This window comes from Malaya genurostris, chromosome 2, assembly GCF_030247185.1.
Source record: "Malaya genurostris strain Urasoe2022 chromosome 2, Malgen_1.1, whole genome shotgun sequence".
NCBI lineage: Eukaryota > Metazoa > Arthropoda > Insecta > Diptera > Culicidae > Malaya > Malaya genurostris.
The window spans coordinates 309,330,039-309,345,216 of record NC_080571.1 but is presented as its reverse complement, the minus strand read 5'-3'; positions in this window follow the sequence as shown (position 1 = coordinate 309,345,216).

Genomic DNA, 15,178 nt, shown 5'->3' with positions numbered 1-15,178 from the left:
TTTTCATACTGTTCGTTTTTGAAGTGCTGATATTTGAATTTGTGCATTGACTGGTCACTTCACAACAGGAAGTCTAATTAAAATTAACCTCGATTTAGATTATTGAGAATTTTATTCAAACTTGGGAAAATCTATAAATTATTTTTTTCTGTGATTTGATTTTTCTTCAGGAAATACCAATGAGGCCAAAATATGTCCTGTTGCTGAAGATGTATACTGAAGTCTTTTTTCAACGCGAGGGGTCGGAAATCCAAGTTAAAAGAAAATGCATAAAAAAACACGTAAAAAAGACCTATAGATAAATATAGCTTTCGTACAGCCAGGACGAACGTTGATCGATATTGTCAAGTTTCCGAAGTTAGAGTAATAACGACTACACATCAGAACCATTAGCGTTCAGACTGCGGGTACGTCCGTCGGTCGAAAATTTAGCAGTGCCGATATCTAGCGACGGATTAAAAACTAGGTCAACATGGTGCTGAATATCTATACTCTCTATACTCATAAAAGTGATATGGTACCGTGAAAAACTTGACTGGTATATTTGAGATGTACTGAAATGTTGCAGTTTTCCCCAGTATTCACATATTCGCGAGGCGATATGCTGTACAATTTGACATCTTGGAATATGGTTTCATGAATTCCATAACAGTTGAATGAAGAGCCGTTCGATGGAATGGAATTTTTTGTATCCTTCAGTCAGTGTCTAAGAGCATGTTTTTGTGAATTTAACATACATAGAATTATTGAATTTGTTTTGTGCAATAATTTACCATTAGATACAGAAAACAAATTAAGTAATCTTGGGGATAGTTTTGCTTCATAGTAATAACACCAATTAGTTATCACTTTATACAGAGAAACAGTTCAAAAATGCACCTTTATTAGAATTGAAACCGGTCTAGAAATTTGTTGTTCAAGTTTATTGATATTCAGAATGAAACCATATTGCTGATAACAGCAGTAGAGAATAAAACTAAATATCAGAATGATTTTTTTTAATTTTTTCGGATGCTTTTCTATGTATGTAAAATTGCCAACTGTCTCAGTAGTCCAGAAGGTTTCGGCCCCAACTGCCTTCAAACGTACTTTTGGCTTTTGGCCCAATTATAACCCAGTAATGAATTAAAAAATGTATCTAATTGTTGCGTGGGGTTGCGCTGTAACAACTGTCTTGACGGATAGTACACTGATTTCATAATATTCTCTAAGGGAACATTTCAACAACACCACTCTTTATCTTCAGCACACACCCAAGTATTGATTTTTGTGACGCTAACTTATTTGTGACTAGTTTAAAATAAAAATTTCGGTGCTTGACTAAAAGTGCAGTTTTGACTAGAAAAAAGCAAAGTCTTGGCATTACATTCCTTTTGTGGAATTTAGCCTTTCTGTTTCAACAGACTTCGCAGCCGATTCTTAGTGTACAGAATCATTGCATGGCTAGTACTATGGATCCTACTGACACTAAGAACCCTTCCAGGTCGGAGCTCGAACATACGACAACTGGCTTGTAAGACCAGCGTCCTATGCACTGAACCGCCAACCCAGGACACTAGAAACTAGTGACATATACAAGATCAGTCAAAAATTAATTGTCGCTACGTTGCAATGTCATGATAAAATAATGTATCTTTCCCTAACATAAAAACAACTTGTTTTCAAGTGAATTGGTTGAAACGTAGTTACCAACTACATTGTAAACAAACATTGATCCAGAATGCTTTTCTATCAAAAATAAAAGAGCCGCATAGTATTTGAAATTACATTTTTTTATCAATTCACAGTAACGATTTGCACATACGCTTACGTGTTCAGAAGGATTTCGCAACGTCAAATAAACTTATTTTCATTTAGTTGCATGAGCATAGTTGTGGTTAAATAAATGTTTGAAATAATTAACGAAATCGTATAAATTATAATTAGTCCAATATAACAAACAGATATTGTTCTTGGAAACCTAAAAAAAACATTTTACTGTTATATTATGTTAAGAAGAAACCTTGCTGTCACCTTGTTTTAACTAGCGTAACATACAAAACCAGATCGTGCTATTGTTGCAACATAGTTTGGGCTTAGTAGTACCTGAAATAGTTGCGGATTGCTCTTTGGGCATTGTCCCTTTCCTTATACATAAACAAATTTAACTTCCCTATCCTTGATTTAACGACTACACAGATAAAAATACTTTGTGAATTTACATTTATTTTCATGCACATATTTGGAGCAGGTAATTGAATGGAAAGTTACATTACAAAACTAAGCGATTTGTAAATATACAGCCTTGTTCAATGAAAAAGTAAATGAATTTCAATGTAATTTTACATCAATCATGGTTTTAAATCAGATTTTCGTTTCACCTGACGTCTGTTCAATAGTACTATTGGTTTACATGTCGTGTAAGTTTCATCTTTTCTTTCTGTGTAGGTTCTTGAGTATTTACATGTACTACTCCCGGGGATAGCTCATCAGGGTTAAAACAGTCGTGAAATAGAACAACATTGAATAATAATAATTATTATTATTATTATAACATAATTTTTGGCTGTACCACGATGTCAGGTCTCAACTGATAAATTCTTTGCCTATCCAAGTAAGACTATCCAATGTATCAGTTCGAGATATTCTTGCCTGTCGTTACCTTCCGCACATGAAACTTCTTTAACAGTGTATAAAGACAAATGGAGTTTCAATTTAATAATGGATGCTTTTCAGACTTTTGTTTGACTCCCACTGCTTCCATGAGTTCAACCAATAGCCTTAATTTGAATAATAATGATGTACTGATACTAACAAACTTAAAATAGTTCATGAGATCATCAACAGAATATACTAAAATTAAAGTTTATTTTTATAGTTTTTAGCAGCTAACCGTTTTGTTGGAGTAATATTTTTGGGTAGGTTGAATATTAAATGCCGAAATACCGTAAGAAACAGACGTATTTATGAAAAAATTAATCGTTGTCGACTACTCTCATCTGTCTTGTGCCCAGGAAATAATAGAGTATATGGAAAAAAGAAATGTTCATATTTCGCATTTTTCACGGAAGTACAGTGACTCATCCAACTTCTACATAGGTATTGCGAACGGGAACACTTGAATTTATTATCTTTATTAGGTAGACGATTATTATACGGTTCATATACGATTCGCTCTGAGCAAACGATGTGACTATTGAATCGAATTATAATGCTGTCCTGCATTTAAAGTATCGTTTTTCAATATAGAAAAACTCTTCTATTGATCTACCAGTGGTGTGATAATGCCTTTCTCTTGTCATTGATACAGTCTTTGATTTATTAGGATAGTTTCTGACACGAATTCGAGCTCATTTTGCGATAAAAACTCATTCAGATTGATTTGAGTAAATCACAAGAGCATGCCTCATCGCTTACGTCACATTACTCAAACCATTTGAGCTCACCTTCTAAAGTAATTGGTATAGAAGCATATTCGAGAAAATTGAGAATATATCGGAAATCTTTTCAGCCATCTCCAAGAAAATCGAGCGGTAAAAAATTCATTGAAAAGTGTACACAGAAATTTTCCGATGTCGTCGAGCTGAGTCGAATTATATGTAATACTGTGGGTCTCCGAGGAACCGTTCGACCGTTGGTTTTTCCTGCAACTATAAACAGGATCTGGTTGTCAGTTTTCTTCCTTGGAGAAGAGGAACTCCAACTGCTAATCAGCGAATGAAGGGGACCAATGGTTCACTATTCACGTCCTCTACCAATCGTTCCGCGTCGCTGTTGTTGACGGAAGCATCATTATTGTAGTTATTTTCCAGGTGTTAGTTTTGTTGTTAGTTGAAGTATTAAGTCGTATGTTCGAGTCCCGACCTGGAAGGATTCGTAGTGTCAGTAGAATCGTAGCACTAGCCATGCAATGGTTCTGTACACTCTGAATCGGCTGCGAAGTCTGTTGAAACAGAAGGTCAAATTCCACTACAGGAAAGTAATACCAAGGCTTTCCTTTTTTTGAAGTATGAAAACATTGGTTGGAGGTGATGGTTTCGTTGATGAGTATGTTTTATTGTTGATGAGCTCGGTAACTGAAGTACTGAAAATGTTTGGGGCGGATGTAGAAGAAGTATCGTTGTCGTTGGATGTAGATGACTTCTAGCTCAGTCTCTGATAAAGCTTACCGTTACGCAGTCACGTACCCAGAGGAAAGGGGGGGTGGGGGGTGTTCTTTCCGAAATTAGAAACAGAAATGAAAAAAAAGTTTGAGAAATATTATGGAGCTGTTGATCCTGTAGATTACACCGTGGGATAGAGGGGTTGAGAGTTACGTGATGGTCAAAACTCCACTGCCGAAAAAGCACGCAGCAGCAGGCCCTACGAAGCCAGAGTCAAAACCACATAAAAAGAAGATTGAAACCAGAGTACAATAAATGACAACAATAATAATACATAAAGTTGTGTTGGACGACCGGAAACAGAAAGTACGCGAGCATGCCTTAGTTGGGCAAGATTCTGCAGATGAATATATCTATCCTGCCGCTGGATCCCGCAGATACTTATTTAGGGTTAGAAAGACGAACGCAAGCGGACTTCGAGTACATGTTTGGCTGAACCCATCATTATAAGCTAGAGAACAGAATGATTGTTATTTGGTTTTAATTGCCGCATAATGTCTACTATATCGATTTTGATTGGTTCTTTTCGGCAAGCATTAACTGAGAGAGACGAAAGATATGAAATGAAAAGACGGATAGGTATTCTAGATTGAATCAGTTATAAATTTAGAACAGAAAAGCTAACCTAGGCAGGCTAATATCAGGTGTACAACTTTGCTTACGCCGTTTTTTTCCAAAATTAAAAGCTTTATTGCGAAAAAGGGCTTACAGATATATTATTCAAAGTATTGTCCGTCGCTAGCGACAACTTTCTCCCATCTTTCCGGCAACTTTCGGATCCCGGCTCGAAAAAAGGAGTCCTATTTTGACGCTATCCATGAAGCATTCCATTTTTCCAACTCTTCGAAGGATTGAAAATGTCGATCTGCCAGGCCGTGTGCCATCGAACGGAATAGATGGAAGTCAGAAGGGGCGACATCTGGGGAATACGGCGGGTGGTGCAAGACTTCCCATTTCAGCGTTTCCAGGTACTTTTTGACCACTTTCGCGACGTGAGGCCGAGCATTGTCGTATTAAAGGATGACTTTGTCATGTCGCTCTTGATATTGTGGCCGCTTTTCTTTTAGTGCCCAGGGCTTTGAGATGTTTTGAAACGGCTTGTTGACTCACTCCAATGATTCGGCAAGCTCTTCGTGGGTTTGGCACGAATCTTCATCAAGCAATGCTTCTAGTTGTTCATCTTTGAAGGTTTTTTCTCTTCCATCACCATGTTTGTCTTCGTCATCGAAATCACCATTTTTGAAACGTTGAAACCACTCCCGACACGTTCTTTTACTCAGAGCAGCATCACCGTAAGTTTCTGAGAGCATTCGATGCGCTTCAGCTGCATTTTTTTCGAATTGTAACAGAAAAGTAAAACTTCCCGCAAATGGTGAGAATTGGGCACATAAACAGACATTTTCGAGCGTGTATAATACGAAAACAAGAACAACTGTCACTGAAACGGCGATGACAATTCGTTAGCCGCTGTACAAACTCACTTCAAAGGCATTATCATCTGTGTATTTTGACCAGCCTCAGCTGGTACAGCCACGTATCGGAAAACGGCGGATTCAAAGTTGTACACCTGATATAAGCATGATCAGTAGAAAGAAATGAATTATATTTTACCTTCTAGTACTTGAGGGGGTCGAACACTAAATTCGAGTCCCCAAGTATGGTCGTGTAACAAGTGTAGTTCTAGTTAAGAACTACACTTGTTACACGACCATACTTGGGGACTCGAATTTAGTGTTCGACCCCCTCAAGTAGAAGGTAAAATAGAATTCATTTCTTTCTTCTGATCATGCATATATGAGCCTGCCTAGGCTATCTTTTCCGTTCTAAATTTATAACTGATTCAATCTAGAATACCTATCCGCCTTTTCATTTCATATCGTTCGTCTCTCTCAGTTAATGCTTGCCGAAAAGAACCAATCAAAATCGATATAGTGAACAGAATGATTACCCGACAACAGACTGAAGTCAGCACGAGTGTTTCGAAGCGGCACGAGTGCCTCGAAGAGCGTCTCAATGGGACAGAAAGATCATAATATTGATTTTTTGGGATCGGAATTTTCCGTGGAGAGATCCCTCGAATCTTCCACCATATCCGGATAGATGTCAACTAATCGGAATCGAATCGCTGTTACGTCGCCGTAAAATACAACAGGCAGTAGTTATTGCAAAACTGATCAACGGAGAAATCGATGCACCGGAATTGCGATCCGAAATTAATTTTCGAGCACCGAACAGAACCCTGCGGAATGGCACTCTACTTCAGCAAAGATTTCATAGAACTAGTTTTGGATGTAATGAACCGATAACCGCTGCCATTCGATCATTCACTGCTGTAGAAGATCTTTTTGAGTTTGGCGAATCATCCAGTCGCTTCGCTAGTAAAGTCAAACGATCTTCTGTGTTTTGATATTTTTTCTAGTCTTTAATTTTTGTTTTTAATTAAATTTATGTGTATTTTGTTTTTAATAATGTTATGTGACTATTAGTTTTAGATGTATTGTGATAATTATTATGTGTTGTTTTTTAAAAGATGGTGGTTTTTGCGCCCGTTTGAGAATGACATATTTTATGTTCAACTCAAATGGGTTTTTCTCCACCCATATCCATGTAGATTTCGTATCCGATGGATATTACAATAATTAATAAATAAATAAATAAATCGGCATATGAAGTAAATGATCTCAGAAATATGGCAACTCAAATGATCTCAGAATATATGGCAACATCACAAGTCTTGTGGATTGTTTTGCTATATAAATATTTAGAAGGTCTTAGACATGTAATACAGAAATAACATGATAGTAAACGTAAAGAAATGTAATACAATAAGATTCTCTCGGGAACAGTCACAAATTTCATTTGAATACTCCATAATGACAATTCCAGTAGAACAGTTTAAAGTGTCTGTTAAAACGCCGGAAAAAGGCACACCGAGAATTAGGAACATAAGTAATCTTCAGTAACATTTTTTTTATCCCGAAATGAAATCCTGGGTACGGGCCTGTCGTCATGGACAGGTTTGTGGGCAATATTATCATTCCGAATACCAAGGGGGTAAAAAGTTACGTGGACTACCAAGGGTACTATGAAAAGTGGAAACGCTAATTTTGACTGACTATATCTTAGCCATTCTTGGACCGATTTCAAAACTTTTTTCACCATTAGAAAAATAAATTCATTCGGAATAGAATCAATTCGAAACGATGGAAAGCCGAATATTCTATTCTAAGTTATTATAAAAAAGCTCCAACTAAAGTCTGTTGAAAAAAAAGTGTTAACGCTTACTTTGACTGGCCATATCTCAGCTGTTAGAAGTCCGATTTTAAAAATTTGTTTATCATTAGACAAACACGTCTATCACAACATAAATGGAGCAGAAAATTTTTCAATTACACTTTGTTAAATAAAGTTATGATCAAAAACGTAACCAAAAGTATATCTTTAAATTCAAAACGACGATATATGCATTTTTATATATCAATAAATTGCATTTGGCATCAGCCTTGTGTTTTAGAAGAATTCAATTTGAACTATACTGAAAATGTCTCAAAAAATTGGATATTTTCACAGAAACTTTAGAATATTAGAAGTATTCGAAGAATGCTAAATACACTAAGGTCTTTTTTATGCGTTTTTTATGCGACTTTTTATGCGAAGTTTCAGAGTTATGCGTTTTTTTATGCGGCACGTGAACTCGCGTAAAAAAGACTTGTACAGCTAAGCATTTTTGTACACCAATCGATTGAATTTGATACCAGCTATAATGTACGGAAAAAAATAGTTTCAAATTTACTAAAGAAAATCCAAAAATTAGATATTGCGCAGAAATTTTAAAATTATAATAAAATTAAAACTGTTTGACACTTTTCAGTAAAGTTGAAATTGGTTTCTTCTAAAACATATAGCTGATATAAAATGCAATCTATTAGCATAACATATAAAAATACATATATCGTCGCTTTGAATTTAAAAACATGTCGAAAATACGAAATTTTCGATAATTTATGCTTGGACTTTAAGTTACGTTTTTGATCATAACATTCATAAACATAGTGTAATTGAAAATTTTTCTGTTCCATTTATGTTGTGCTAGACGTATCTGTTTAATGATAAACAAATTTTCAAATCGGACTTCTAACAGCTGAGATATGGCCAGCCAAAGTAAGCGTTCCCACTTTTTTTCAACAGACTTTAGTTGGAACTTTTTATAATAACTTTGAATATAATATTCGGTTTCCCATCGTTTCAATTGGATTCCATTCCGAATGAATTTATCTTTCTAATGGCAAAAAAGTTTTGAAATCGGTCCAAAAATGGCTAAGATATAGTCAGTCAAAATTAGCGTTCCCACTTTTTCTACCCCCTTGGTGTTCGGAGTGTTAATATGTGGTTAGCTAATTTGGGTAGGTAGGAAGATCATGCATCCGCACTTACATAACAATGCCTTGCATATAAACTGGAATATTGTACCTGATGTTCTCGTGCTTTACAAAGTACACATTGTTGTTATGAGCGAAGTATATTACACTGTTCGTCCTGTCCAGTTGAAGAAAATAAGTCCTATAGATGGAGGTGCATTCTTAAGTTTATTTTCAAGTTGTTCGTCATATTTTTTTTGTTCCGATTATATAGGTTTTAACATTGTGGTCATTCACCTCTTCGGGCCAGAAAAGTTTTCTGACCCTAACACATGGATCAATAAGTCCCGAGACTAAAGCAGAGATGGCGCTCGTAGTAAACCAGTAACCACGTTTTTCTAGAGTACTAACCTTTGCTTGAAACGGGTCAAAATTTTAAGTCGATCCGACCAGAAACAGCTGAGTTATCGAGGTTGGAGTAAAGTCGTTTTGTAGTTTGTTTAAAAAATGGAAAAAACCGAGTTTCGTGTTTTGATAAAACATTGTTTTTTAATGGGTAAAAACACCGTGCAAGCGAAACAATGGATTGAAAAATGTTATCCGGACTCTTGTCCATCAAAAGCAACGATTTGTCGGTGGTTCGCCGAGTTTAAACGTGGTCGTACCGACACAAATGACGCGGAACGCTCGGGTAGACCTGTGGAAGCCGTTACACCGGAAAATGTGAGTGAAGTGACAAAAATTATAATGAAAGATCGTAAAGTGAAGCTCCGTGAGATTGCTGAGATGACACAGATATCATATGGAAGTGTATTTACTATCCTTCATGAAAAAATGAGCATGAAAAAGGTTTTTTCCAAGTGGGTGCCTCGCTTACTGCAATGCACCCTGCCACAAGTCGATGAAAACAATGGCGAAATTGAACGAATTGGGTTTTGATCTGATTAGTCTCGGGACTTATTGATCCATGTTTTATGTGCGGGGTTGGGAATCGAACCCAGGTGGGCAGCGTGAAAGGCATCGACTTATCCATCACGCTATACCCGTCCTCGTTCGTCATATTTAGTCATTTCGATCGTCTCATTGCTCACAACGCTTTGTTCACTGTTTTAGTCGTCGTCGACCGACCGTAAGCGTTTTATTTTGTTGACTGTTTTTGACGAGTTATGAAAGCAAAGTGACGGTTTGTTATCTCGTCTTAAGTATACCTTTTTTATGATTTGAGCTTTTCACTTGATATTGATCAATATCATTATCCCAAATTTCCAAGTAGGAGCTCTATGGAGAAGGTTTGAAGATTAAATTCTACCAGTACCATTCCATAATTGAATCCCCAATTGACTTGGACACCACCATCGATAAGGCAACTTAGTACATAGTTGCAGCATATGGAGATGCTTGATCAGTTCGAATTGTACGAACTATTAAAAAAAACTCCTACATGGAATGCTGAACATGCCCACAATCCAGGCATTCGTTTCAGTCCTTACAAGAGCGTCCTAAAGCGGTTTGACTTGCCTATCAGATTGAAGATTGAGAAATAGTGACGATCAAGTGACGAGCTATTTCACGAAGAGTATGAACATTTAACGATTAGATGTCAAACATATGTCACAATGACTTCCCTTTCGATTATTGGTAATAGAAAATACCTGAACAACGCCATTTTTGCCATGATAAATCTTATGCAAATCTAAAATCACGGAAGTGAAAACATAGTTTTACATATTGAGCTGATTTTTCTTATACAATATCCCAAATATACCAAATCGTAACCAACACATCAACTCGGAAAGAAATACAATTTTTGGCATACCCTATCGTGTGCCGTAGCCATACAAGTAATAACTTATAGCGGAAATGCTGTAAGTTATTACTTGTACAAGAAATAAAACTTCCGAAATGGCTTCATAAACTGTACACTCGGTCGAAAAACTAAAGCCATACCATTGCCGATTTTACTGACGAATCGGAATAGCAACATGACAACATTTGACGAGCGTTTCGACTGAAGTTTTTAGCATGACTCTAATCAATTGTCAGACTGCAAGCTTACCTTGGCACCATTTTCCCTTTTGCGAAAATTGTTCACCCACGAACAGATGCGTCGTTCAACTGCTCGCTCGTTTCCCGGTTGATCAACACTCTTTGTTCCGTACGTTTTTCTCCTTCGTAGTGTATTATTCTAAACACGCACACTCATTCGCTCATTCGTTGATAATGTGCCGACGGGAAATCGTGAAAATTCACTAAACGTTCCAACTCAGCGCAGTTCTAGCTGTGACGTTATGCATAAGAACTACATTACATCGACACGAAACGTCACTACTTGGCGTGCTGTTGCTCTCCTCCGAATTTTGGCTCTCACTAGCAGCTCTGACGTATTAACGTTAAAATCTCAGGGAGCAACCTACAGCTGTGTTCGTGCGTCTCTGATGCGAACAGGAAAAACTGGTAGAATATCCAAATGTGACCCGGAGTTACTGCTAAGCCATACCGACCCTTCTTTCTATTTCACTACACACTTTGCTACCTGTTATTTTAGATAACCAAATCCACACTCACACCGATAATAAGGGTTTGCGTTTTGCTTTCCAGAGATTATGTTGCATCCCTCAAACACAATTTTCGTACACAATCTTTTTTTCTTTCAGAACATGGAAAGCATTTCGAATGGTAAACGCAAGGCATCAATCTGGTTCAACATTCAAACCACATTGTTTCACGTCTGCTTCAATGTCACCAGCGAACACAGAAATGTTATTCTGTTATGCAAATCCCTTACTTCACTGTCCCAGAAGTAGCAGTGGCAGCAGCAGCAGCAGCAGCAGTAGGTCTTCCCAGGGGGACCTAGTTTTCCTTGTCGGTGGACTCTCCTCCACTGACAAATACGAAACAGATACCATGTGTCTCCTTCTGACGATTCACAGAAACACAACCTTTTTCGTCTTCTGTTACTCGCCTAGCTTTGGAAATATTTTACCCCGAAGATAATCCACTAGAGCACACAAAAAGCTTCCGCACGACAAGAGGACACCCGTTCCGCTCAACGTGCCAAGTGTTACAGAGCGAGGAAAATTTTCCAAAAAACCGCCTTAGGATGCCATCGTCGCAGCCGAGAGCAGTTTTGCTCACAAATCCGCTCGTGAAAGCTGAGAGCAAAATTATTATTCCGGGATTGAATCAGGGGAAAATGTATTCTCTGCTAACTCCCGCGCCAGAGAGTGGTACTCGAAAAAGGGGGTGTTTTGGAGTTTGATCCTCATGACACACATATAAATCGCTCGAATTTGTAATAAACAAGCTCATTAAAGTTGGTTCGGGAGATGCAAAACTTTCTTTGACTACTCTCTGAGATGTTTGACTGATTGCTGTTCGACTGATATCTGCTTTCTGATACGGTTCACACGGAGAGTATTCAAGCATGTTTTCAATTTGAGACCTGATCGTAAAAAGAGTATGGGATTATGTGTTTGAACTTTAGCTTCATGAATGGAATTAAAATGGATTTGTGTGGAGTCTGATACTTTCAAATTTTGATCTAATGGTTGATACATACAGTTTGTCGTAACCTTACCCTGCCGTCTGATGCACAGTTTGACAGGTGATTGATGTTTGCGTTACATAAACTATAAATGAAAACGTTTGTTTTGTGGATGGGTTTTGAATTGCTCGACAATTTCCAATGCACAAAAGAAACTAATTTATTACAAACTTTATAATAAACGCTACGGTTTTTTAACCAATTATAAAACAATTGAATAGAGAATTTTCACATAAATATCCATAGTAGTAAATTGCGTATTGGACGTACTGATTCTCAAATATCAACAAGCTGTTTCTATAGACGAAGCGTTTCTTTGGCGTAGAAACTTTTTTTAATACTGAGAAGTAATTTTTATTTGATGCAAACAATTGTGGCTGCTTGCCAGAAATTATTTCATTTCAGTTTTTCACTTGTCTATTCAATGCAATTTTTTATTAGGAATATGCTGATGTTTAAGGATAAGTTTTATATTCAGACGAACAGTTCCGGTTCTACTGGTTCGACAAGCGCTGAGACCAATTTAAATGAAGTTGTGAACGACATGTTAAATTATTTTTATTTAGTAGATTTTCGTGTTAAATTAATGAAACAAGAAGATATAATCTTTTTACAGTATATATTACTAATCATTCCTTCGAATTATTTGGTACAGACATGCCACTGAAAAATTTCAACTATCTATTTTGTATTCAGGAAAATTGGCAAAAAAATTATCATTTTGTGTAAAATATTAGAGGCAAATTTGAAAAGGGCCGTTCATTTGGATTTAAAATCGATAAGTCGTACACGCATATCTACTCATGCAGCTATGCCAGATGTATCTCTTCGGTAGTCATTCGCCTATCTGGCGTACGATAAATAATGTCCGTAATAATCGATACGTCGCCGGATGAGAAAATTGTGATGTAACAAGATTTTTGAGTACAAAATTTCAGCCAACCGATTGAGAGTTGCGTCCAATTTAAGGACTTAAGGATCACGCCGCAGTTAAGACTCTAAGATTAAAACCTATTTTAATCAACCTAGTGGTGTGATGATGTCTCTCTCATATTACTCATATTCTCGTAAATATTAAGGTAGGATTTTATAAAAACCTGTTTATTGAAAAGAAACAATTTTTCGGGCGTAAACTAATATAACCCACAATTAAAAAATGTTTTGAGACAAAATAAGAAGAATTTTTTCCCGATTTTTACTAAGTCGCTTCAAATGACAGTTTGAAATTTTAAACACACTTCGACCTACCTCTGAGAAAATAAAATCAGTCCCATTTTGAGGTGTGACCACTATTCCTGGTACTACCGGAGCTAGATTCCAGGGATCGGTATTACCGCAGTCAGTTTTAATGGCATATTGGATTAATTAATTAATTGGATCAGTGTTGAGCCATTTAGAAGAATTCTTGCCTTTCTCATATACTGCCCATACTTGCATATCAGTCCCATATGGAAAATCGACATGTCGAGAAAAAGACGATTAAAATTTTATTTTCGAATTTTTTGATTTATTGTGCTACCTAATGCTAAATCGTGGTATTATTACATGAAATATCGGTACTACACCTTTGCTATTCCAATATTGCAACAAATGAAATTATTGATATTTGCACTGAATGGGACTGATATGCGGGTACTTTGCATATGGGACAGACATAAGTTGATATTTTTTTCACATTTTTCTGAACAAACCATAAACTTTTATTGCAATTTTTAAGAGTATATTAAGGGCAGATTTCATTCCTGAAGCTAACTCAATATTGGCGAAAATCGATATGGGACTGATATGCGAGTATGGGCAGTATAGGAAGGTTATGCAAGTCATATACAATTCGACTCAGTTTGTCGAGTACGCAAAATGTGTGTGTGTGTGTATGTGTGTATGTAACGTTTGCACTAACTTTTCTCGGAGATGGCTGAACCGATTTTCACAAACTTAGATTCAAATGAAAGGTCTAATGGCCCCATAAAAAATTCCTGATATATTATTTAGATCCGACTTCCAGTTTCGGAATTATGAGGTAAAATGTGCAAAAAAAGGCTGGCTGAACCGATTTTCACATACTTTAGGTCCCTTACTAAATTCCTGAATTTCATTTTGATCTGACTTCCGGTTCCGAAGGTTTGAGGTAACATGTGCAAAAATATGAAAATATATTTTCTAGCCTTTCTCATAGATGGCGCGATCGAAACTATTTTAAAGAATACCGCGGTATTATATAACATATGATGGTATGATTGATATGAGAAAGGCATCATTACACCACTAGGTGGATCAAAACAGGTTTTTCCTTTATGCCTTTCTCATATAGAAAGGCTATGTAATCGCTGTGAAAACCGACTTTACAACCGAGGCCCGGAGCGCCGTGTGTAATATTCAACTCTCAGCTCATCGGGATCACAAAATATATATGTGTGTATGTGTGTGTGTGTGTGTGTGTGTGTGTGTGTGTGTGTGTGTGTGTGTGTGTGTGTGTGTGTGTGTGTGTGTGTGTGTGTGTGTGTGTGTGTGTGTGTGTGTGTGTGTGTGTGTGTGTGTGTGTGTGTGTGTGTGTGTGTGTGTGTGTGTGTGTGTGTGTGTGTGTGTGTGTGTGTGTGTGTGTGTGTGTGTGTGTGTGTGTGTGTGTGTGTGTGTGTGTGTGTGTGTGTGTGTGTTAATGTGTGTGTTAGTGTGTGTGTGTGTGTGTGTGTGTGTGTGTGTGTGTTAATGTGTGTGTTAGTGTGTTAGTGTGTGTGTGTGTGAGAGAGAGAGTAAGTAGGTGTATGTGACAAATAATGCCACTCAATTTTATTAGAGATTAGTGAGCCGATTTTCACAAAATCAGATTCAAATGAAAAGTCTCATGGTCCAATAGACTGCTATCCCGATTCGACTTCCGTTTCCGAAATTACAAGATGATATGCACCGAAAAAAGGGAAAAAAATAGTCACACACGTTTCTCGAAGACGGCTGAACTGATTTTCAAAACTTTGATTCTTAACTTATGGCCTCATACAATTTTTTGAACTTCATTCGGATCTGACTGCCGGTTCCGGAGTTGCAATGAAATATGTGCAAATTTATGAAAAAATGCGCCATCAATTTTCTAGAAAATTTCTTAACCGATTTTCTCAAACTAAGAAGCAAATTAAAGG